This window comes from Bubalus bubalis, chromosome 8 (genome assembly GCF_019923935.1).
Source record: "Bubalus bubalis isolate 160015118507 breed Murrah chromosome 8, NDDB_SH_1, whole genome shotgun sequence".
Classification (NCBI taxonomy): Eukaryota; Metazoa; Chordata; class Mammalia; order Artiodactyla; family Bovidae; genus Bubalus; species Bubalus bubalis.
In genome coordinates this window covers 53,392,604-53,416,456 of record NC_059164.1, presented here as the reverse complement: position 1 = coordinate 53,416,456, position 23,853 = coordinate 53,392,604, and the positions used below count along the sequence as shown (strand labels likewise).

Here is a 23,853-nt window from a genome sequence, read left to right as displayed (position 1 = left end):
AAAGAGGCTTCAGTCCTTTTAGAACAAGTTAAATGACATATCGGGTTTATTTCTAAGAAACCTATTCAAAATCAGGAGGAAAAAGCTTTTATATTATATGCTCACAACCTCAGAAATTATGGCTTGAACAAAAGAGAATTTGCTACAACTCCAGTCTCAGGTAAGCCATGATACTGAAGCCCATTAGGAGTAAATACCTGCACATGGATAATAAGGCCATATCTTCACTTCAGGTAAATGTGCCGTCACCTGCTAGTGACTTCTGCCTTGAGACAAGTAAAGGTGGTAGGTCATAAGGTCCACAGATTTGCCAATCCTTGTTTGGCTCCTCAATGGCAATGAACTATGAGAAGTGTTCACATTGTTAGCCAAAAACCTGAGAGCATTATTGGTGTATAGAATCTAGAAGCTGAGGACAATTCCACACTGGAAACTTTGGTGCTAAAATAGTTTAAGTGAAAAGTGCCATTGGTGAGAATATTACATTTGGTAAATTCTGATTAGTAAATACTGATCTCTGTGCTTGGTAGGCTCTCAGAGTAGAACTTTCTACCTTCTTACTTTTCTTCCACTGGGACATGGGTTTTTAAAGTCAACTGGGCAGGGTCAAGGTGAAGATGCTAGATGTGAAGTTTGATTTCATTGTGGCTCTCAATGTTATTGCCCAAACGTGTTATTTATATTCAAGAGTTAAACTTCTTTCCGCCCACCACCCCTTCCCAAAAATGAGATGATGTTATAAGGACCTCACAAAATTCTTCATCCTGTGAGGATTAAATTTCTAATGGGGTACAGAACTGTTGGAAGGGAGCCTGCTCTAGGACTCAGGAATTGTGTAAACCTTACATAAAACCATCACATAACTCTAAATAACAGTACAGGTAAACAGACTTGAGTGACTAAGGGTTGAACAAGGATAACTCAAAGAATATAATCAAAAGGTAATTCATTTTGGTCTCTTACTGCCTTTCTAAACTTTATTTAACAGGGCTATCTGCTGTGCCAGATTAGAAATAGTGCAGGTTCCATGGTGTATCAGCTCACTCTTGAATAATAAACATTTGTATTGACCTTTGACATCATAAAATGTCCTAATAAGACATTTAGAATGCAGTCCCATGTTTTAGTCAAAACTCTGAACTTGACTTTGGGTGACACCTTCTACCCAACTCTAAATCAGGTTTGTGACAGGTTGGAGCCAGACTGTGGAGACCATGGTCCTTCTCTTTTGCTTTGCTGCCCTGCCCATCTCCCCATTCACGATTGCACTGTTTGGTCAGCAGAGTCACGACGGAAACGTTCTCACAGCCATTTCCCAGCAACAGGCTGGCAGGACCACCCCAATGTTTCCAGTAAAGTCACTAACCATTCTCTAGCTCTCCCAGCTGGGAGTCAGGCTTGAGTCCAGTTAGAATTACTTTTCTCAAGTGTGGGTAAGGCACCAGACCTTTTGGTCTCCCAATTTCAGAGAACATATTCAAAAGTTCTTAGCATAATCTCCTGGAGGAAGCCCTCTAAGTAGGCTTCGGCTGAGAAGGCAGCAGCCTTCCCATCCCGGAAGAGGCAATAGTCATCTCCGCCCAAAATCTCTTTACCAGTCTTTTGATGAAAACTTAAACGTGAACATCCTATTAGAGGAGCACATTAGAGACTGGATACACTTTCTAGAACAGATATTCCTAATTCAGGAGCTGATTGCAGAAAGAATGCCCATTCCTGAACTCAGCTGAGAGCAATCAGTGCTAATTCCCCACGTGTACCAGCTTCCCACGGATGCCGAAGTGGTCCCAAAATCCTCTGTCCGCAGGCACATCAGGGTTTCTCTCCCGAACTCCGTGGATCTCCACTCCTTGTCACGCTTCTCGCCCTCACAGGGATACAAGGAGACAAATAAGGAAAAGTTCCTCAGGCATTGTCTAGCCTTGCATCAAGTTAATTTCCAGGAGGGCTGAATCTTAAATTTGAAGATGCTGAGCACCAGAGGAATTAAGAATACAATCGTCTTGTATCCAGTGTCATGGATAGCTACTTAAAATCTCCTGGACAGAGTTTGCAGATATATATTTTGAAAATCTTACTCTCAGTATTTATTTCAACTCTTTCGGTAAATTTTAGAGTTTAAAAAAATAGAAGAAGAAGGACAAGAAAACAGTGGCTCTCACTGCTGGAGCGAGGCGGAAGGAGCACGGAAAGATGGCGCCGGCCCCCTGGCCTCCTCTAGGAAGGCACCTGTAGGTGCCCACACACCAGATGCCTGTCCTCAGGCCGACGGGGCAAGACCAGCAAATGACCCTCCTTCAGTCTGGACGCCTCTCCTTTAGCCGCTTGTGTGCAGGACCCTGGAGTAGGTGAGTCTGCGAGCAGACGCGAAGGCCTTCAAGAGCTGTCTCAGTTCATTGTGAGTCCATGGATGCCAGAGCCGTTGGCTTTCTTTCTTTCTTTTTAATTTTCCTTCCCTGGGAGGCAGCATTTTAAAAAATATTTTTATTTACTGATTTATTTGGCTGCGCTGGGTCATAGTTGCAGCACACAGGGTCTTCCATCTTCCTTGTGGGGCATATGGGATCTAGTTCTGAGACTAGAGAGCAACCTGGGCCCCCTGCGTGGGGGCAGGGAGTCTTAGCCATTGGACCACCAGGACAGACCTGCTGGTTTTCAAAGATGGATTTTTGTAGGGTTCTCTCTCAACTGCAGGTCTGAAGAGCCTCTGCCCGGCACTATTTTCGGAAAATTCTTATGTCATCTTACTTGATGCTTGCAAGCAGCCTGCGATATGTGAAATTTACCCATTTATCAGATAGGGGCTTGAGAGTTGGAAAGGTCTATAGTGACATCACTAATGTTGCAGAATTAGAACAAAACAAACAAAAAGATTGGATTCAAATGTAGAGCTTTGATTTTTCCACAGCTTCTTACATGTGAAGTGTGACTTTGGTTTTGCACGTGGAGGCATTTTAAGGAGGGAGTAATAAATCCACATTGAAGTTAAAATTCTGAAGTGCTAAAAGACTCTGATGCTGGGAGGGATTGGGGGCAGGAGGAGAAGGGGACGACAGAGGATGAGATGGCTGGATGGCATCACTGACTCAATGGACGTGAGTCTCAGTGAACTCCGGGAGTTGGTGACAGACAGGGAGGCCTGGCGTGCTGCGATTCATGGGGTCGCAAAGAGTTGGACACAACTGAGTGACTGATCTGATCTGATCTGATATGAAAGTTACCTGGATTACAGAAACATAACATGTAGTATCTGCAGAAAGTGATTGCAAGAACAAGTGTTTTGGGAACTAATTTCTATATTTTTACAACAGACATGGCTGTTTTCAAGTTTCTTTCTTTGTGGTCTGCTTAATTTGTCAAATGAGTGAAGGCAGTGACATGGATACATTTTGTTCATTTGACCCCCAGTGTGTCAATGGGTAATACCTTTGAAATTAGCAACACAATGTGGAAATCTTAGTGGAGACCGATCAGAAATATTTGGAGCCTGTAGTTTATTGCTATTTTTTTGGACATTGAGTCTCATCCCATGCAATTTCAGGTGACTCAGATATTAAGCCAATACCTGTCAAAGGCCTCCTTGAAGAAATGTTTTGTGAAGTCAGGGACTCCTTGTCTTGTTATCAATACTTGATACTAACTGTGGCTAGTACTCAGAGGTACTCAGTACAGTTAATCACATTTAAATGGAGTGCTTTAAAGCAAACATGTAGGCTTTTTAAAAAAAATCAGAATATGTTTTATTACTAAAACTTCTTTTATTATCCACTGTGTTTCTTTTTCTCCTTGTTATCTATTTTATGCACTATCTGGAGGTATAATAAACCTTGGATTAGTTGGCTAGCTTAATTGAAAAATGTTTTGAAATGAAAAGTTAAAAAGCAAAACAAAATATATTGAAAACCATTTCCATTCCAATTTCTTCTGTTAGTTCAGTTGTAAGAAATGGAGAACAAAAGCATTACCAACCAAGGCTTTTAGCAGAAACATAATTGCTTACACATCCAAATACATCAGCCAAGTTTGCTACACGCGATTAGGCAGCCAATTGTGTTGAAAATGTGCTTGCTCATTCAGAGGAGACCACACCCCAGGGCTCACTTACTTACATCCTTAAGTTGGGTTAACACTAGCCCATCCTCATTAGCCACTTCTTGGAAAATATAATGGGGCCACCAGTAGTAAGAATCATTTGGGTCCAAATAAAAGACCTAATGTCTTCAACTAACCCCACCTTGGTTAGGCCAGGAAAGTTTTCGTCTAGTCTTTCCTAAGAACTCAAGTAGAGTCATTCTATCAAAGGATGCCAGTAATTAATGAAAGTTGTATGCCAGGCACTGTCAAAAGTGCATTATCTTTAAAAATGTATAATGTCAGAGAAGTGGATTAAATTCTACATTAAAAAAAAAAATTTACATGTCACCTGAAAAATAGTTAAATTTAAAAGAGAAGCAGGGTCATATTGTGTCTCAGGTACGTTTCCCCATTCTTGTTTCTCTACCTGGAGTTAATTTAGGTTTCAATTCTCAGGAAAATGTGTTGGTGACTTGGAAACCTAGCTTTCCTTGTCTTGAAATTCTTTTCTAACCATAACACCAATTTTTATTTTGAAATGGTCTTAAATATGGCACAGCTATTATACATTCCTTAATTTCATCCCAAATATCAAAGTAAAGCAAGATCATCTTTTTCTTAGTTTTCCCCTGAAAGTATAGAGAGAAATATTTTACAATAGCTGGGCTTTAGGTATTCAGACGGAGAAGGCAATGGCACCCCACTCCAGTACTCTTGCCTGGAAAACCCATGGACAGAGGAGCCTGGTAGGCTGCAGTCCCTGGGGTCGCTAAGAGTCAGGCACGACTGAGTGACTTCACTTTCACTTTTCACTTTCATGTAATGGAGAAGGAAATGGCAACCCACTCCAGTGTTCTTGCCTGGAGAATCCCAGGGACAGGGGAGCCTGGTGGGCTGCCGTCTATGGGGTCACACAGAGTCGGACATGACTGAAGTGACTTAGCAGCAGCAATGGCAGCAGCAGGTATTCAGAAGACCCAAGATGGCAGGTGAAGGTAACTGTCCCATTCTTTGGTTGACTAGAGTTTACCTATGTAATAGCCAGTTACTTAACACATCATCCTTTAGGATCAATCCAGAAGTGTTGGGATCAACTATGTGTTGGAAGTTAGTTCTCCTGGGATAATAAGTGCTAAAAGTTCTCATTGCCAGCAGGCGACCACATAAAATGTAGGCAATGAAACCAAGGTGCTAGCTAGCCAACTAAGTGTAGCATGCCTTCCACTTAAGCAACAACTTCCTTTTTTATTTTTTCCTGGACTGTTTGATTTCCTGACTATCACTACCCTGGACAAAGCTGAATGCAAAAACTACGCATTTGCATGTCAAGCTGACTGTTGGTTTCTGTATAAGTTTGTTGTTGCTGCTCTAATAAATTAACACTAAGTCAGTGGCTTAAAACAGCACAAATTTATTGTCTTATATCTGCTCATCACAGGTCTCAATGAACTAAAATAAGGGAATCGACAGGGTTGTGTTCTCTTCTGGAGGCACTAGGAGAATATTTATTTTCTCATCTGTAATAGCTTTTAGAAGTCTCTCACAGTCCTTGGCTTGTGGCCTTCTCCCTCTACCTTCAAGCAAGCAAAAATAGATCAAGTCCTCACATCACTCTGCCCTCCTCTGTCTCTTTCCACCTACAAGTATCCTTGTGATTATACTGGATAATATATGTATTAAGATAATCTAGAATAGTCTCTCTATTTTAGGTGTAACTAACTGTCAACCTTAATTTCATCTATAGCCTTTGCTGTAGAAATGAACAAACTCACAGGTTCCTGGAATTAGGATGTAGACACCATTATTTTCCCTACCAGAGACTCATTTTCATTTTGACTGATAAAAATTAAATATTTTCAACTAAAATTTCTGAAAGCTACCTGTAGACAGTTAACAGGAAAACATTTCTCCCAGCCAAGTCCATTTGTTGCTCATACCATTATCTTTAAATGGCTCTGCTAGTAGCAGACAGATTTTTAAGATTCAGTGATCTCTGGTTCCATATTGTCTGTGTTCTAACTTCACTGAGCCCCTTTTCTCCCCACTTGCCTTTGTGTGGGCAGTGCAGCTCTGCTCTCAGTAACGAGCCCCTCTGCCACAGAGCAGACCTTTTGAAGAGTACCTACTTTTCATCATGCCAAAGTATGAGCTCACACACGTTCATACTTGCCTTTGTTCCCTCCAGGCTTCCATACCTCATGAGTTGCCTCTTTGCTTTCAGGGGGAATCAAGGTAGCAGACCTCAACAGCATTCTGTTTCAAGGGTTGAGGAGAGGCAGCAGAGGGGATTTAGGTTATATCCAATGACCACCTCTTTCCTGGGTTTGCCCTCACAGCAGCTGGAGGGCTTGGAGGTGCTAAGCCCTCTGATTTAGAACTACACAGGTCTGAAGGCTGAGCATTTTCTATGAAGGGCCTTCATCTTTGGAATTCCCTCTCCAAGGCTATTGACCTACATGGCCTGAGGTAAATTCTATCTCCCTAGTAAAGTGGATTTCACAGTTAATGTGGCCAAGCTGATTTGGATTATTTATTTCCAATGTTAGCCACAGTTGTAGAACTCTCAGATGTGGGCAGGAATTGAATGCACCTTTAGAAATCTCGGGAACGAATAGCACTCTCTGAGACACGAGAGGGATGGGTTGTATTCTTTTTGTGTGGCCCGTGACTTGCTTGAATACCAAATTGCAGCTTCTCCTCTGTGGTTATTTCTTCCACGTTGTGTTCTGTCGGGCTAACCTACCTGACCCGTTCCTATGTTTGATTACTTGACAGCAAATGAATGACAGAAAATGTAAATAAAGCACACGGCACATCTGCATATCAGGCCAGCGGTGCCGGCCTCTGTGGGGGACTGGAGTAGGGTGGACCTGAAGGAAGTTATTAGCTCTCCAGCAGGGGCAAAGAGAAAAGCCAGTTCTGTCAAACATGAATGTTGAAACAAAAGGAAATCACCCCGTCCCAGATGCTCTGGGCTGAATCTGCCTTCCTGGGGTCTTATTCTGGTTCAGAGATAGCTCTGTTCTTGAAGTGCTCTCTGTTGAGTGACACTAGTCCATGGTATCAAGTAGTGTTTAAAATGCCTAGATTAAAAGCCTTCTGCATTTAATGTCTCGGCTCCAACAGGTATATAAACCAAAATGAACTTGCAAATTTCATTGAAGCTTTATCCTCTAGCCCAGGCTAGTCCCTAATGTCACAATTTCCACATTCCTGACAAAGAATCTTTTACTCTAACCAAGTTCCCACTCACAGTTGGCAGCTGGCCCATCCAGCGGGGGAAGGTGACTTTTGTGGTATCCTCACTCGTGCAGGGGTGCAGGTTAACACATCCTTCTTGGGCAATGAGGGGACTAATATTCTGTGCTTTGTTCAAAGCTCTGAAGGATCAATGTATGACATGTGATACTCGAATTGATGCTATTCCTGTCCTGAAAGGGAACTCCAGTTCCCTTCCAAGTGGAAGAGGTGAGGGGATTTGACTCTTGGCTCTACTGCCTGAGTAAATACTTTTTTTTTTACATCAAATTTCAGCCTAATATGGTTTGAGGTTTCAGTTAAAACAGGTATTCTTATAGATTTTTTATAATGTGAAATAGGTCATGGGTTTCAGGTACATTTAGACCAAGTAGTGCAGCTGTTTTTTTTGTTTGTTTGTTTGTTTTTTTTTAAATAAATTCAGTAAGTGTTCAACAATATGTGGCCAGTGTGTTCATTAGCCTGGCCACCATCTCACACGGAGCCCACTTCCAGTCAGGGTGCTCTGCCAATTGTTGCATCAGCAGCAGAATTTGTGCATTTAAGAGGTAGTGTATTTGTAGACCCCGTAACTCCTACCTACTGAGTAGAATGGGTACAATTGCTTTGACACAGGAAATAGAAGCATTGGTCTGTGTCCAACTCTGCTGTTCTCTCCTGAGCCTCCACATTAGAAGAAAGTGGGCCTACGAATACAGTAGTAGGTGATGTGGTCAATGATGGCCGAACTCAGAAGCAAGTTCAAATTGGACCTGCTCAACTGAATAAATCTGCTCAAGGCCCAGCAGTGAGTTGAAGGTCCTCTTCTTGGGGAACAATTCTCTTCTTCAGGACCCGAAGAGAATGGTGACCGTCCAGACTGTTCTCAAAGCTTGGTGACCTCAGCATTGGACCAGATGGGGTCTGTGGCTCGTATACCTGAAGAAAGCCATTCAATATACACTGAGTCCTGATGGACTAAACAGTACAGGATTGCTTTGACGTTTCTCTCCTCAGCTTTACTGAGATGTAATTGGCAAGTTAAATAGTAAGATATTTAAAGTGTACAACACGATTCACACGCAGATTGTGAAAGGATTCCCTCATTTAAATAACACATCTGTTGATGGCTTTGTTTTGTAGCCTAACCCACCAGTCCCGGTGCAGTCCACCCATGATACCCTGACTCTGCTCACTCTGGCCCCTGCTACACGCTTACCCAGTGCCTGATCACATCCGCGGTTCATCAGGTCACATGTAGCTGAACCGACATGCTACAAAGCATGTGCAAAACATGTCTACATCACCCTTTAGGACTTTATTTCTTGTTAATTAGCAAACTTTGGCTTTCAGTGATGACCAACCAACTTTTTTTGTTTTTTTGTTTTTTTAAGAACGTGTTCATCTTATGTATACAAGACTTAGAAGAACAGCCTGGTATGCTGTTGGCTTTATCCTGGCAACTAAAATCAGTCCCCAGCACTCATCAGGGTATCTTGCTCTCAACTTTCACTACTGTATGTAATCCACTTCTATGTTTTATGTGGAGAGATTTTCGTATGTCCTGGGGTCATGATGAATCCAGAACCATGGTTTGAAACGTGTTCTATTAACTCCACAGTCTGTATTTTCTGCTTTGACAAGTTCCACCTCACCTTCACTTGTTGCTCTCCACAAAAAGGAATCATAGTCTTCATTGTAACCTTTTTTGTGTGACTAGATCCCCCTGTTACTTGAATCATGTTGCAACTCAAGTTTTCCTCTCTCATGTCTTTTAACTTCCTTTGCTTTTAACAAGGTTCTGACAGCTGGGTAGTATTTCTACAGTGGTCTCATTAGTATCTGGTTCAGAACTGGGCTAATTTTCCCTGGTTTTTGTTCTCTACATGTATTTATTTTATCTGGAATACTTTATTGCATTATCTTATTGTAATTAGACATTGGGCTAAAGCTTAGGCATTTTCTCCTCCATAATTTTGGGACCCTTGCTTGCATCTTTGTCAAATTATCATTGAGAATGTAGTCAGAAAGAGAGATTTTGTCCTTATCTTTCTCCACCTTTCTCCATGTGGTTTTGCTGACCAAGTCATACTTGATTTAATTTCCCATTGTACATTGAAATTAGCTGCAACTCCTCCACAGTCTCCATTCACCTTCTAACCCCCTAAGGCTCTCTCTATTCCTGTAGTACGATTATACAGTTGTTCAAATGAAATGAAAAAGGTAATTCAGGTTGTATCTACACAAATAAACACTGGGCTGGGAGCTCAACTACAGGAAGGAGTTCTGAGCCATAGATTTTAATTTGAACATGGACACCATCTCTTTCTCCTTGGATCTTGATTGGGGAAGTGAAAGCGGCATGATTCTTGATTGTGTTTTTCACTGCATCCAATTCAGACCTACCTGCTCCATTTTGGCATCCTTGTTTCATTTTGTTTCCCCTCTAGTTTCTTGTAATGATTCCCTAAGTACTGGGGTGAAATCTTTAGGTTAAAGCATACACCTAAATTTGGCATGTATAGGACTTACTGGCAAATCACCTCGATGACCACAAATGCACAGCTATTGGTAGTGGATTGAGTTTTTAAAAAAATATATTTGAATAAGATAAACAGCAGCCTATTCTCAGTAGAAATTTTTCCTAAAGGAACCTTTTAGTGAACGTAACTCTGGTATTAATATGCCTCCTAATGGGAAGAGGGCTTCCTGGTGGCTCAGTGGTAAAGAATCCATCTGCCAGTGCAAGGAGATGGCAAGAGACGTGGGTTTGATCCCTGAGTAGGGGAGCTCCTCTGGAGAAAGAAATGGCAACCCATTCCAGTATTCTTGGCCATGGGTAATTTGGTGGGCTGCGTGTCATGGGGTCACAATAGACTCCCACACAACTTAGTGACTCACAACAACAACCATGGGGAGGAGTCTTGCTGGCCCCTGGGATGTGCACTCCTGTTGGAACCCCACCTCAAACTTTCTGGAGTCAAGGGTGTCTGGCTTGAGGAGGGGACTGAGACATGTGATTACTACTTCTCTGTCCCCCAAATACTTTGAATGACTATAGAAGTCCAGAGAATAATAAATTCATAAACCTATTAAAATTTAGGGTTGAAGTAAGGGAGTAGAATGGACATAGCTGACAAAAAATGAGTGTCTGGGGAGGGTTATGATGGATAAATCATAATGGAGAGAATGATAAGTTATGGGTCAAAGGAAACAAAAGCAGTTTTACATAGCGGTTTCCCAGAGTTGGTAGATAAGGAAAATGGGACTGGGAGAAGGGGCAGAAACCATTACCAGGACTGAAGCATTGACTGCAGAATGTCTACGGTGACCCGTGTTGCTCACACTCATGTCTAAGCCTGCTTCCGTTGCAGTGCTGTTGGTCCCCAGATTGAGATCAGAAAGATAGCCTCTGGTATAATAATCGACCAGCTGTTTCTATCACATAACTTTTAGAAAAAACACTTTCTCAGTCTAGCTCAGATACACTTATTTCTCTGAATTACATATTTGTATGCTATACTAATGTATCATATATGGTATATAACACAAAATAGAAATTCTTAAAAAAAGATGAGAAAAATTTCCAAATAGAAATTCTAATACAGGCCTCCTTCAATTAATATTATAATCCATTTCTGAAAATGAGATGTTCTATGTGAAATATTAATCATGAGAATATTCTCATTGTTTAACTGAGAATAATTATAATGTATCAACTCAAAGCTTCCAACCAATTTCTTGAAATGTAACTAAAACATAGTAAACTAACTACATATAAGTAATAAGCTCTTAAAAATGTAGAAGCCTGAAAATAGCACTTCCTGATATCTGAAAGATATAGTTACTAACAAACAGCTGCTTTTAATACAGTCACATGTACTCAACTTCACTGTATAGATGCTCTGTAACACTCAAAAACTTAGAAAAAAACTATGCATGAGTCTAAGATTTTACCAATTATAATCAAACGTATCTCAAGACATTTCCATCATTTGGTTTAAAATGCATTGAGTTTGGGGGATTTAAATATTTTTTTTTTTCTGAAAAATATTGGCCAAAAAAATGTAATATTAAGAGAGATGAATGTTTCTGAAGACTGGGTATTAAAAGAGGCATTTTGCCAGAAAATATTGATTGGGAAGACTGTGCCTCTGTTTTTTTCCATAATCTCGAGAGAGCAACTTGTATTCACTGAGGTGAAGTCAACCACTTTGCAGGCTCCCGCTTTCTAAAGAGGCAGGGTGGTCTACCAGGGAAACTGGTGTTGGAGCTCCCATCTCAGATCAGGGCCTTGATCTTATTAGTACTGGTTAGCCTAGAGGGTATCTGCGCGCCCTCAGGTGAAATCTGCCCATCCCCAGGCCTTGCCCACATACCCCAAACTGGCAGTAAATTCTCCCTTTCAAAGAAGAGTGTGAGTCACACATAGGACTCATGACAACCAGTGACAATGACCTCAGTTGGCCAGTCATTCATTCAATCAGGTGCATGAAGCCAAAACCATACGTTAGCAATCACTTGAGGACAATTGGCAGCATAAAAAAGAAAGAGATGAGTGAGTGAAAACAGTAAACTCTAGACAATGAATGCCTTAAGGAAGAAAATAGTGTTTTTTAAAAAAATTACTATCTTACAGAGAGTGAAGAAAATAGTGTTTTTTTAAAAAATTACTATCCTATAGAGAGTGAAGAAAATATAGTATCCATTTAACAAGAAGAAACTGCTAAGAAAAAAGATCAATCAGAATTAAGAGAGTTGATGAAAAAACACAAATTATAAAAAAAAAATCAAAAAGAAAAAAAATGAATCATACAGAATAAAAGGGAAAAGAGGAAGAGACAGAAATATAAAATGAGGAAGAAATTCAAGGGCATAGAAGATAATCCAAGAAATAATAGATGAAATATTTGTTTATGTGTAATTTCTTATATATTAAAATAGAGAATAGTTTAGAATTGTTTTTCATTTGTTCATTTGAACAGGGAAGGGAGATGATTTTTTCTTGATTTGAAGTATAAATCTTCCAGGACAGAAGCCTGCTGCTGCTGCTAAGTCGCTTCAGTCATGTCTGACTCTGTGTGACCCCATAGACGGCAGCCCACCAGGCTCTGCTGTCCCTGGGATTCTCCAGGCAAATACACTGGAGTGGGTTGCCCTTTCCTTCTCCAATGCATGAAAGTGAAAAGTGAAAGTGAAGTCGCTCAGTCGTGTCCGACTCTTAGCGACCCCATGGACTGCAGCCTACCAGGCTCCTCTGTCCATGGGATTTTCCAGGCAAGAGTACTAGAGTGGGGTGCCATTGCCTTCTCCAAGGACAGAAGCCTAAGGATTCATACTAAGAGGGTGAAGGATAAATTAGGAAAGAAGACAGACAACTTTTTTACTTTTTCCATTGTTTCTGTGCCTGCTGTTAACCCTCAAGTTAGTGAGGAATATTGTAATTTCTAGAGAAAAGTATTCCATTCTATAGTCTCAGGAAGAAACAGAGCTGTTGAGGACAAACCCAGCAACCTGTGCAAGGATTTCATTTGCTATAAAGAAACCAGGATTTATTGGTGCGGGTCAAAGTCGAAGGCATTTCATGGTAGATATATTTAATCAGAAATGTGCTCACTAATGTTCCAGGTACCCATTTAACTCTCTGCTTGGTCACCTTACCATCTCAGTCTCTAACCACTATTATCCAGGAAGGATGATTTAGCTCTCTGTTGTGAGGGAAAAATTTCTCTGGCATTTGACAAGATAGTGTAGGGCCTGAAGGGAGTGTTCTATAAAATATCATGGACCATGCAGATCACACTTAAGGAGCAGAGTGTGATGGACAAAATGCCAGACATGCAGGAGTCTGCTCACATTCCGAGCAGTTCCAGGCTGGCTATGCTGGTCCTGGGTGTCATCCTGGAAGGCGGAGTATCCCTGCAGAAGCCAGATCAATTCCAGGACAGGCCTGGAAGTCTAAGTGGGCCTTAGACTTAGAGACCTTAGAGACCACCCAAAGCTGTTTATGGTCATTGTAAATTATGGGAGGGTCCAATTTAATCTCCCTAAGGCCCCCTCCCCTACCAATAGGGCCACAACTGAAGGAGCCTTGAGATAAGACAGAAATATATGGCTGGCTAAATATATGGCATTTGTTCAATATTAGATTTCAGAAGTTGTGCCACTTGAGAGATCTGAGTTTTCAAGTTCTCAGGAAATGAAATGTGTAATGTGCAGTAAGACTTATTTAAACCATTTGTTTTTTGATACATTTGAATAAACAATTAGAGCATTTTATTACCTGTAAAGTAATTGTTACAAATATAATAATTTATGATCTACTCTTGCATATATTAATATAAATTATAATAAATTAAGAAAGACTATCACTTCTATGTATAGACAGTATCCCTAAATTATGCTGCCTAGATTTGCTGGTATTTTAGGATTTGCCTTATAATGATGAGTTTTTGCCACCCTAAACCTATTTGACTGGTTAATACAATGAGAATGTTTAATATTTTAAAGGAAAATTACAGCATTTAGAAAGAGCTTTAGTTTTAAAGCAATAGGTCTTACAAAAACATTATTCTAACTCCATAGTCCAATTACTCTATAATGAATAAGTATGATGTTACATAGAAAACAGAAGCAATATCAGAATACTTCTGAGTATATAAAAATGAAAAAGTTGTTAGAATGGTATGAGATATATTGAACTGAGAAAAAAATATTATTCCAAACACTTTAATTAAAAGAAATATATAACAGATTAGCTTTGCCATTACTTTCAGTAATTTTCAAAAAACCAACAAAAACTATATTATAATAATCTTCATATGTCTTAATTTGTTAATTACACTTTACATAAATCAGTTTAAAGCAGCTTAATTTGTTTAAGCATGGTAGAATTTCTAAGAATTCTACAAAAGAATACAAAGAATCACTCGCTAGGTTTGTTTAATTTCTGTGTGGTCCAAAAAGTATGTGACAAGTAAGTTAATACAGAGAATATATTATTTATTTAATCATTCAGTGCCCATATATAAAGTTTTCAGATCTCTATCCTCTGAGTGCGAGTACAGCAAAGAAATTAGGTCTGAGAAAAGATATCTAAAGTAGATACTTTGCTCATATCTGAATTAAGATATGCCACAGTGTCATACCCATATTTTGTTTAATTATCACATTCATTTTCTTATTGCATGACAATTTTAGATAATCTAAAAATAATACATTTATATTTCATCTGCATGAGAAAATGATTTGGGCAACTGATTTTCACCTGAAGTAAAAGTCCACACTCATTCTAAAGTCTGAGTCTATTATAGTAACTTGAATAGTGTTCTCTCAAAATTCAGGTGCCTCTGAACTTTAGAATGTGGTCTTATTTTGATAGGGTCTTTACAGATATAATCAGATAAGTTAGATGGGGTCATATTGAATTAGGGTGGGCTCTAAATCCTATGACTGCTGCTTTTATAATTTAATAAAATTTGAGTGCAAAATCTTTTCTATTAAAATTAGTTTCCCAATACATATAAAGACTTACTAATCTTGGTTATTCCTGTTCTCAGTTTTGTTTTGCTTTGAGGTTTTTGTTGTTACTGCTTTTTTTTTTTGCTTTTGTTTTTGCCACATAACAGTCATTTCCTTATTTTACAATAAAGCACCCCTGTTTCCTTTTGAAGAATGACCACCCACCCAGTAAATGAAATCTTGCATGGACTATCAGTAAGGCTTCCTTCTTTCCTCTTTTCAAGGATTGGACCTGAGAGCCAGGCTAAGCTAGTTGGATTCTGTATCCCAAAACTGAATCTTCAGCAGAATGATACAAATACAGAAAAAGGTTAGAGACAATTTATCCATTATTGGTGCCCTCAGTTTTTACTCTCTGAACACTCAGAAATTCCCTCATTCATTCCTTTTTAAGGCCTAGTTCTTTAGCTGACATTTCATCATTTTGTCAGCTACTCCAGAGCCTTCAAGTAAATTCAGATTCCTGTTGCTTACACCCAACAAATCCTAACTGATATCTCCACAGTCTTGTTAATTGTTCTGCATAAAATAGCTGCTCAGGGTAGAAGTCACAGTGTTCACAGAATCCACTCTGGCTAGTTCAAACAAAGAATTCCCAAGGGCTCATGGAAACTTTGAGAATGCAAAAGAAACATGCCCAAGTTTCTGATGCAAAACTGGCCTGGTGAGGAAGTTACTACCTCTAAGGCCAGATGGTGAATGCCAGATATATCATTTGCAAATATTCTCCCCATTCCTTAGATTGCAGTTTCACTCTGTGAATTAGTTCCTTTGCTGTACAGAAGCTTTTGTTTGATGTAGTCCCATTTGTCTAATTTTGCCTTTGTTGTTTATGCTTTTAGTGTTATATCAAAGAAATCATTGCCAAACCCAATGTCAGGAAACTTTCCCCATGTGACTTCTTTTAGAGGTTTTAACAGTTCAAAGTCTTGTGTTTAGATCTTTAATCCATTTTGAGTTGATTTTTGTGTATAGTAAAAGATAATCATCCAATTTCATTCTTTTACTGATAGATACCCAATTTTCCCAACAACATTTTTTAAAAGACCGAGCTATATATCTTATAAAGAATTAATATATCCAAAACATAAGGAATTCCTACAACTCAATAGCAAAAAAAGCAAATAACCCTAAAAAAAAGAGGGGGGAAGCAAAGGTCTTGAATAGCTGTTTCTCCATGGAAGACATACAGATGGCCAATAGGTATATGATGATGCTCAACATCACTAATCATCAGGGAAATCCAAATCAAACCACATGAATTATCACCTTGCACCTGTTAGGATAACTGATAAAAAAAAATCAAGGAAAGATAGCAAGTGGCAAGGATGTAGAGAAATTGGAATCCTTATATGCTTTTGGTAGAAATGTAGAAGAGTACAGCTGCTATGGGAAATAACGTGGCAGTTCCTCAAACAATTAAAAATAGAATTATCATTTGATCCAGCAATACCATTTCTGAGTACATAACTGAAAGAATTGAAATGGGATTCTTGAAGAGATACACTCCCATGTTCATTGCAGCTTTATTCATAATATCTAAGAGAGGGAAGCAATATAAATATCTACTAACAGATTAATGGATAAAGAAATTGTGGCATATACATACAATGGAATAGTATCCAGCTTAAAAAGAGGGGAATCCTGCCTGAAGGACATTATGCTAAATGATATAAGCCTGTCACAAAAGGACAAATACTGCATGATTCTTCTTATACTAAAATACTTAAACTCATAGAAACAGAGCATTGAGTTTTGGTACCAGGGCCTTGGGTGTTGTTCCACTGGGTATAAAACTTAAGTTATACAAGATGAATAAGTTCTAGAAATTGTCTTTTACAGCAGCACCAGGACTTAATGCTGTACCATGCTCTTAAATATTTGTTAAAAGTGTAGATCTCATGTGTTTTTACAGCAATAAAAAATAAATCCCCAAAATTTATTTTATTGCAGTTGCTCCTGCCACAGCCCCAGTGCAACTGCTGCATGAGGACTTCAACATAGTAACCACTAGAAAGCCCTTACAATGCTGCTGCTGCTGCTGCTGCTAAGTCGCTTCAGTCATGTCCGACTCTGTGCGACCCCGTAGACGGCAGCCCACTAGGCTCCCCCGTCCCTGGGATTCTCCAGGCAAGAACACTGGAATGGGTTGCCATTTCCTTCTCCAGTGCATGAAAGTGAAAAGTGAAAGTGAAGTTGCTCAGTTGTGTCCAACTCTTCGCAACCCCATGGACTGCGGCCCACCAGGCTCCTCGTCCATGGGATTTTCCAGGCAAGAGCACTGGGGTGGGGCGCCGTCGCCTTCTCCGTACGGTGCTGCTGCCATCCAATATTCTTTAGCCACCAGGACTAGCAAGACAGACTACAGGCAGCACCTATTTTGTCTGTTTGTCAAATGGGAATTTGACCCTACTGGTGAGGTGAGGCTCTCTCATATCATGGACATTTCCCCCATGAACAAACAAAACAGCAAAGCTGTTTACAAAATGATGGGCAAATAAAAAAAGGGAGTCACCTTGGAGCTGACAGGTGTTCACTACATCAAAGTTTTAGTAAATGGATTGAAAACAAAAGTGTGATAGGTTGAAGTAATAGCCCCAGTTCTGTATCTCTCCGATATTGACTCCCTTGACATGTAACTTTGAAACTTTTCCCACTACAGCAGAAGTCCCTTGCCATACACTTGGGATGTAGCCATGTGACTTGATCTTTCCAGGATGTTAGCAGAAGTGATAGAAGCAGAGGTGCGAGAAACACGCATGTGACTAGCTTTGCGCTCTGGTGCTTTTTGCCACTGCAATGAGAACACGATGGGCCACTCGAGGAAGTGAGATGCATTGACAGTCCAGTCAAAAGCAAAGCGGGTGGGTCAGATCAGTCTTTCCTCAGCTGACTTGGATGTGAATATTTATTGCTGTATGAGACAGAGATTTGTGTTTTGGCTTTTTTTTTTTTTAAATTGTTACACAGCAATAGCTACCTGTTACAAAGAATAAAAAGATAAAATTTGATCAAGATTAACATTCTTTCGGCACCCTCCTTTCTTCCTGTAAACATTGTTAAGGCAAACTTGAAGACACATCTCATATGTTGCATGGAAGACAACTTCTGACTACGGATGTTTAAATTGGGGTGTCAATTCTTGACACCATTCATGCTTCACATATGATGTGCTTCTCTTTAAGAAAATAGATGAAGAATCTTTTCTAGGCAGATCTTCAAAATTTGACTCATTATCTTCCATCTCATCTTCTACTTTGACCCCTGAAAAATTATCTTGTTTTGTCTTGGCTATCACCCTGTGTTTAATCACACTACAAAAACAGAGACAAGTGGGGAAATCATTAGAAATCAGGATAAGAATAATTCAGTTCTACCTTATTGTTCAGTAAAACATGGTGACCTAATCCTAAGATTTTTTTAGCTAATGTTTTGACTCACTGAGCTGTGACGGATTATGTCATCGGAAACTGTGCAATGACAGTGTTTCTCCAACACAACTTTATTAAGTGGTACTAGAATAGGGCCTAATTAAGGAGATTTTGAAGTTTTAAACCTCATCATTAGCACCAGTCACCATATTGTTTGTTGAAGATGCTTTCTTTCTGCCCACTGGAGTGTGTCCAGGTTAAAAAAAAAAGGTCATTAACTATAACCCTTAAGATATATTCCTTATCCATCATCTTTTAACCTTACTTGGAATTAGAAAATAACCGTTTACAGGTCTCAAAGTCACTTGTGACTGCTCATCGGTATTAAAATACTGATAGCTGATTGTGACACAGGCTTTACAGAAAGACTGCTTTCTATCCCGTCTTTCATCTTTTGAGATTTAATTAAGCTCAAGTACAAAGTATGATAGTGTCTGTAGAAACCCTCTGAATTACTCATCAATCAATATTTCTGGAAGAACTTTGTCAGATATTATAGGAGATGTAGAAAATTTAGCAGTTGCATTCTCTATGCCAGAAGAGTTTATAATTTGGTGAAGGCAGCAAGATCAAAATATATAGAAAGTTAAACTGGATTGTGATGATTCCTGTAATGTCTAAGGTCAGTTTATGATTCGGAGCCAAGTTTATGACATAGATCACTAGTCCTGTGGATTCAAGTAAAGGAAGGGACACTGAGTATTTGGATGATAAGACACCCAGGAAGACAAGGACTTACACTCAAACTTGGAGGTTGGGTAGAGTTTATTCAGTAAGGCTAAAGCAACAAATAGTGCAATTGAGAAATGGCTTGTGCTTACTCCATAAAATAGTTTTATGACTCCCTGAAAAGCTGTAGGAAAATTATTTAGGTTAATACAGGTTGAATTGGTAATTCAGTAAAATCTATACTTAGCATTTCACATGTCTACTATTCCATTACTTCTTATATTGTCTGTGTTAGTTTTCTAGGACTGTTATACAAAATATGCAGACTAGGGGGCTTTAACAAGAGAAATTCATCTTCTCACAGATCTGGAGGCTGGAAGTTTAAGATCAGTGTGCCAGCAGGTTTGGTTTCTTCTGAAGCCCTTCTCCTTGCCTTGCAGATGACTGCATTCCTACCATGTCTTCGTGTGGTTGCCCTCTGTACATGCACACCACCAGTGTGTCTTTGTATATTTGAATTTCCTCTTCTAAGGACATCAGTTAAATTGAGTTGGAGCCACCCTAAGGCCTAATATTAACTTAATCACTTCTTTAAGGCCTTGTCCTCAAATACAGTCATGTTCTGAGTACTGGGATTTAGGACTTCACATATGAATTTTGAGAGAGACAGTTCAATAAATGGCACTATTTTTATCATTGATTACCAATCACATGTTGATAATTGGAGTAAAATATTAGCATTTTCCCCCATGAATTAAGACTACCAATGGATATCATGCCCACCCTCACCCACTTCTCTCCCAGACCACCTGTTACTCAAGTCCTGTCTCTTCATCTCATTCTTCCTCTGCCCACTTCAGTCCCAAACACTCTAGACTTTTCTGCCACTAATTCCTTTATAAGAAAGCTACTCCACCTGACTAACTACTAGACCATTGCTTTACACTGGAATCTCCCATAGATCTTTTAAACTTGTATTGTTAAGCATTTTGTTTAATTTGTATGTGGGAGAGTTTTTAAAAGTTCTTCAGATGAATTCTAATGTGCAGCAGAGTTGATGAACCACTGATGTAGGAGAAAGGAAGAGTCATTTTGCTATTAGACAGTATTGGGGATGTGAAGGTGAGGGGTTTATAATGGTAATTCTGGTCTTGATGGAGTATATTTTATAATCATAAGAAATGATCCTACTCAAATGAATAGCATCAAACCAAATGAGATGGTTGTTTAGAACATTCAGGAGGTACCAAATAGATGATGTGACCCCCAAGGGAAGTGGTTAATGGTACTTTGTGTATTATTGCATAAAGGCATACCTAGTTACAATTTAGAAATGTTGATCTCTATGTCTTCATAATCCCTCCCATAACCATCCTTAGAAAATTCTAGAATTGTTAGAGCAGGAACACAATTTTGGGATTCCTTTTAATTCCCAAACTGTGGGCTCTTGCAAATCAAAAAGGAAGGCCTCAAGAGTGTGGCACTTTGACTTTCTACCACTAATATGGTAGAAAGTCAATAAGGGAGATATCAAATGTCACAAAGAAGCTGAAACAGAGTCCAAAGACTTTCTTGCCCTTGGAGCCAAACCATACAAAGAGATTATGTCATTGCTATGGAGCAAAGGCCTTCAAAGGATCATGGCCATCACTGACCCCATCCAGCAGGACAGTATCCATGCTCTGAGCCTGTCTTTGCAGGTGTTAATATGCCCCCTTTTAGATATTAACATACCTTTTACTAATGGTCCTGAACACTTAGAAGCCTGTCCCAAAACACAGTGGGTGGGGTTCTTAACCCTCAGTGGAAAAGTGTTGTCCAAGGGAAAGTGAATTTGGGAGAGTCAGTTGAGAAAAAGACTGAAAAAGTATAGCCAGAGGAAATTGATCCTGAAACATCAGAGTCATTGTAAATAAGCACACAATAATTATTTTCACAGGGGTCTTTGTACTGTTGTGTTAAATTTACTGAGCTATAGAATGATACAGAAAAAAGGTCTTCTCAGTTATATTCCCAAATTAATACAAACAAAAACAAACTGCCAATTACCCTAAATTATAAGAGCTGTTTTTAAATACACTTTTTCAAGGGCATTCATAGGTTTCAAGGAATTCTGATGTGCAGATGTTTAGATTCCTTACCATCTGAGCCACCGGGGAAGCCTGAGGCAGGTTGCTGCTGCTAAGTCGCTTCAGTCGTGTCCGACCCTGTGCAAACCCGTAGACGGCAGCCCACCAGGCTCCCCTGTCCCTGGGATTCTCCAGGCAAGAGTACTGGAGTGGGGTGCCATTGCCTTCTCCGGATGTAGGTAATAAAGGACAATTATTAAAACTTAAGAAAGGGCAGTATTATTGGTGGGATTACTTCTTTATGTCAGAACTTTATGTCCATGTGCAGGATCAGGATAGACTGCTCAAGTCAACTTGAGAATCTGTGTGTACTAAAGAAAAAAATGGAAGAATGTATTTCAGTATTTGAGTTCTGCATTTTTTTTTAGCTGGCAAATATTATCAGCTTTCATGTTGCCTTCTTTCCTAATTTCCAAACTGACAGTGGATAGTATACGTCTGGTTTTCCAGAAACATAAAGGAACTCAGCAGCAATTTCAGCAGAAATATTACAGTTAATAAGGTGATAGTGATGGGAAGAGAAAAAATGAAGATCATTATAGAGGTCCATAAAAATCATACCATCAAACAAACCATTCTATTCATATTGCTAGCTTTTGATTTCTTATGCCCTAAGTTTCTGGGGCCATATCAGTATTTTTCAGAAGAAAATGTTCCCTGGGCTAGTCTTTATCATCATTTCTTGGAAATATCTGACATACTTCTGTTCAAGTAGAAATATACATAAGTGCACAGGTTGGCTATGATGTTAAAAATTCTGAATTCAAAGTCAAAATGACAAATTTAACTTTGAGGTTTACTTAGTGCTTTTAAAATTTTTATTAGCAATAACACTTCTGCCTGGTCCACTTCATTCAGGAAAAAAACCACTGACTTCATCTACACTGCTCAGAACTAACTGCATTCCTACAAGTCCACTTTAGAAATGATTTACACTTCAAACCTACAGAACCACCATTCATTTCTTCCTTGAATTTATAGAGCTATAGTGTGGTATCCACAGATCAAGCTCCTGAAATCTCTCTCAATGCTCCGAATCTTCATAACCATCTTTATCTTCATTTAACTTAGAATGCTCATACGTTGCACTTTGAGTAGGGTTATCATTTGCTCTCCAGTGATCAGACCCTTGACACATTATTCATTTGTTGCTAATATAGTTTTCTTCATTTTCCCAAATTCACAGGTTATTTTTTCTATTATAATTCAAGCGTCCTGCCTGGAAAAGCAGATTTGACAATTCACAGCAAAGCCATCACCTCACACCTTCTAAGAAGAAGAGAAGAGTATAGAACACACCACATTCTCTGAATAGTAAATGAGTTCAGGTTTTCTGCTGCTATTAATAGTTTTTGTTTTATCTGGCGGGAAGCTTTGTACATCCTTATTAAGATATTCAGTATAAATGGCTCCCTGGCAACCATAGATTGTGCATTCACTACAGTAACCTTGAAACCTACCTAGCTCTCAGAAAATAGCTTGCCCCTGAAGGCAGCACCTGTTGGACGGTGGGTACTAAGGATCCCTTACAAATCAATACGTTCTATTTTAGGGTGAGTTTTGACATTTTGTGTAGCCTGCTTGGTGCTTTTTTACATGAACTCGTTTATAGTAAAAGTGCCATCAGATTACATAGTCGTGTATTAGCTGGCCAAATCAATTTTCTAGTTAATTAAGCTAAATGTTGATCTAGTGTCGCTTCAGTCCAGTGTGGAGTTTCGCACTTAACAGTCTTTTTCTTTCTTTCCCTGTCGTAGTTGCTCTGACTGAGGAAACATCAAGACGTTCCTTGATGATGGAGTGCATTTTGGCAATGATAGATCATTTCCTTCCATCTTCCACTTTGTTTTGCTCTGTCTTGCAAACTCCGGCCATAATTCAGGAGCGGTGGGCCACTGCCAGCCCCTGTTTGATGCCATCCCTGACAGAGCCTACAGGCCAGCCGTCCTCTGGTTTTCTGCCCTGGTCTAGCACTGTATCTCCACATTCCCATATTGTCTTATATGTTTTTAATTGTTATCATTTTGTTCTCCAGATTATAAGGTCAAAGTCAATTCAGTGGTAGTAAATAACTCCCTAAATCTCAGTGGTTTGACAGGACAAGATTTTTGGGCTTTTTTGTTGCCTTGAAATCTGGTGGAGGTGAAGTGAGCTTCCTCCATGTTGCAGATTTATTGTTCAGAGCTCCCAAAGGAGGGTGAGATCTGAAAGGTCATGAGGGAAGTCTCTGAAGACTAGAAGCTGCCTATGTCACTCTGCCCACATTCTGTTGACCAAAAGTCACTCCCTTGGCCACAGATAACCATGAGGGATTCTTAGAAATGCCATTTTCCCGTGGGCCCAGCAAGGGGCAGTGGTATAGTGAATATATAGCACTTTTTGTGACACAAGGTCCTTTTGGGTTTTCATTCTCCTCTCTAGTTTTTAAGATTGTATTTGACACATAGTGGGTACTCAGTACAGGTTTATGAGAAAAGGACTTTTTAAATAAGTTGGTTTTTTGTTTTGTTTTGTTTTGTTTTGTGTGGATACCATTTGGCAGTATCCTATCAGTGTTGAAAAATTGTAGTTAATTGATTTTTTTTCCTTTTAATATCTAGGATTTAATGCTGCTTCAATAATGTCAATTTCTTAGAATAAAAATGTAGTTTCCATTAAAGTAAGAGGAAGTCAGTTTAGCACTTTTCTTTTTAAATCAAAAACAGCCAAAAGAAAAGGGTTGTATACTGTGTATATGCTATTCCTATTCCTACTTGGCCTGTTTCCCTATGGGTGAATTTCTGTTGAATCTA

At 39.4% G+C, this 23,853-nt stretch overlaps 1 long non-coding RNA gene across 2 annotated transcripts in view; it reads left to right on the top strand.

The window, feature by feature from the left end:
* Positions 1-234: 234 nt before the first annotated feature.
* LOC123334712 overlaps positions 235-23,853 on the top strand; it is a 182,433-nt gene continuing 158,814 nt past the window's right edge. Inside the window, exon 1 of one of the 2 annotated variants that reach the window (XR_006552768.1) lies at positions 235-2,348. This is a non-coding gene — a long non-coding RNA (uncharacterized LOC123334712). The remainder of the gene's footprint in view (positions 2,349-23,853) is intronic. The other variant, XR_006552767.2, reaches the window with a different exon arrangement.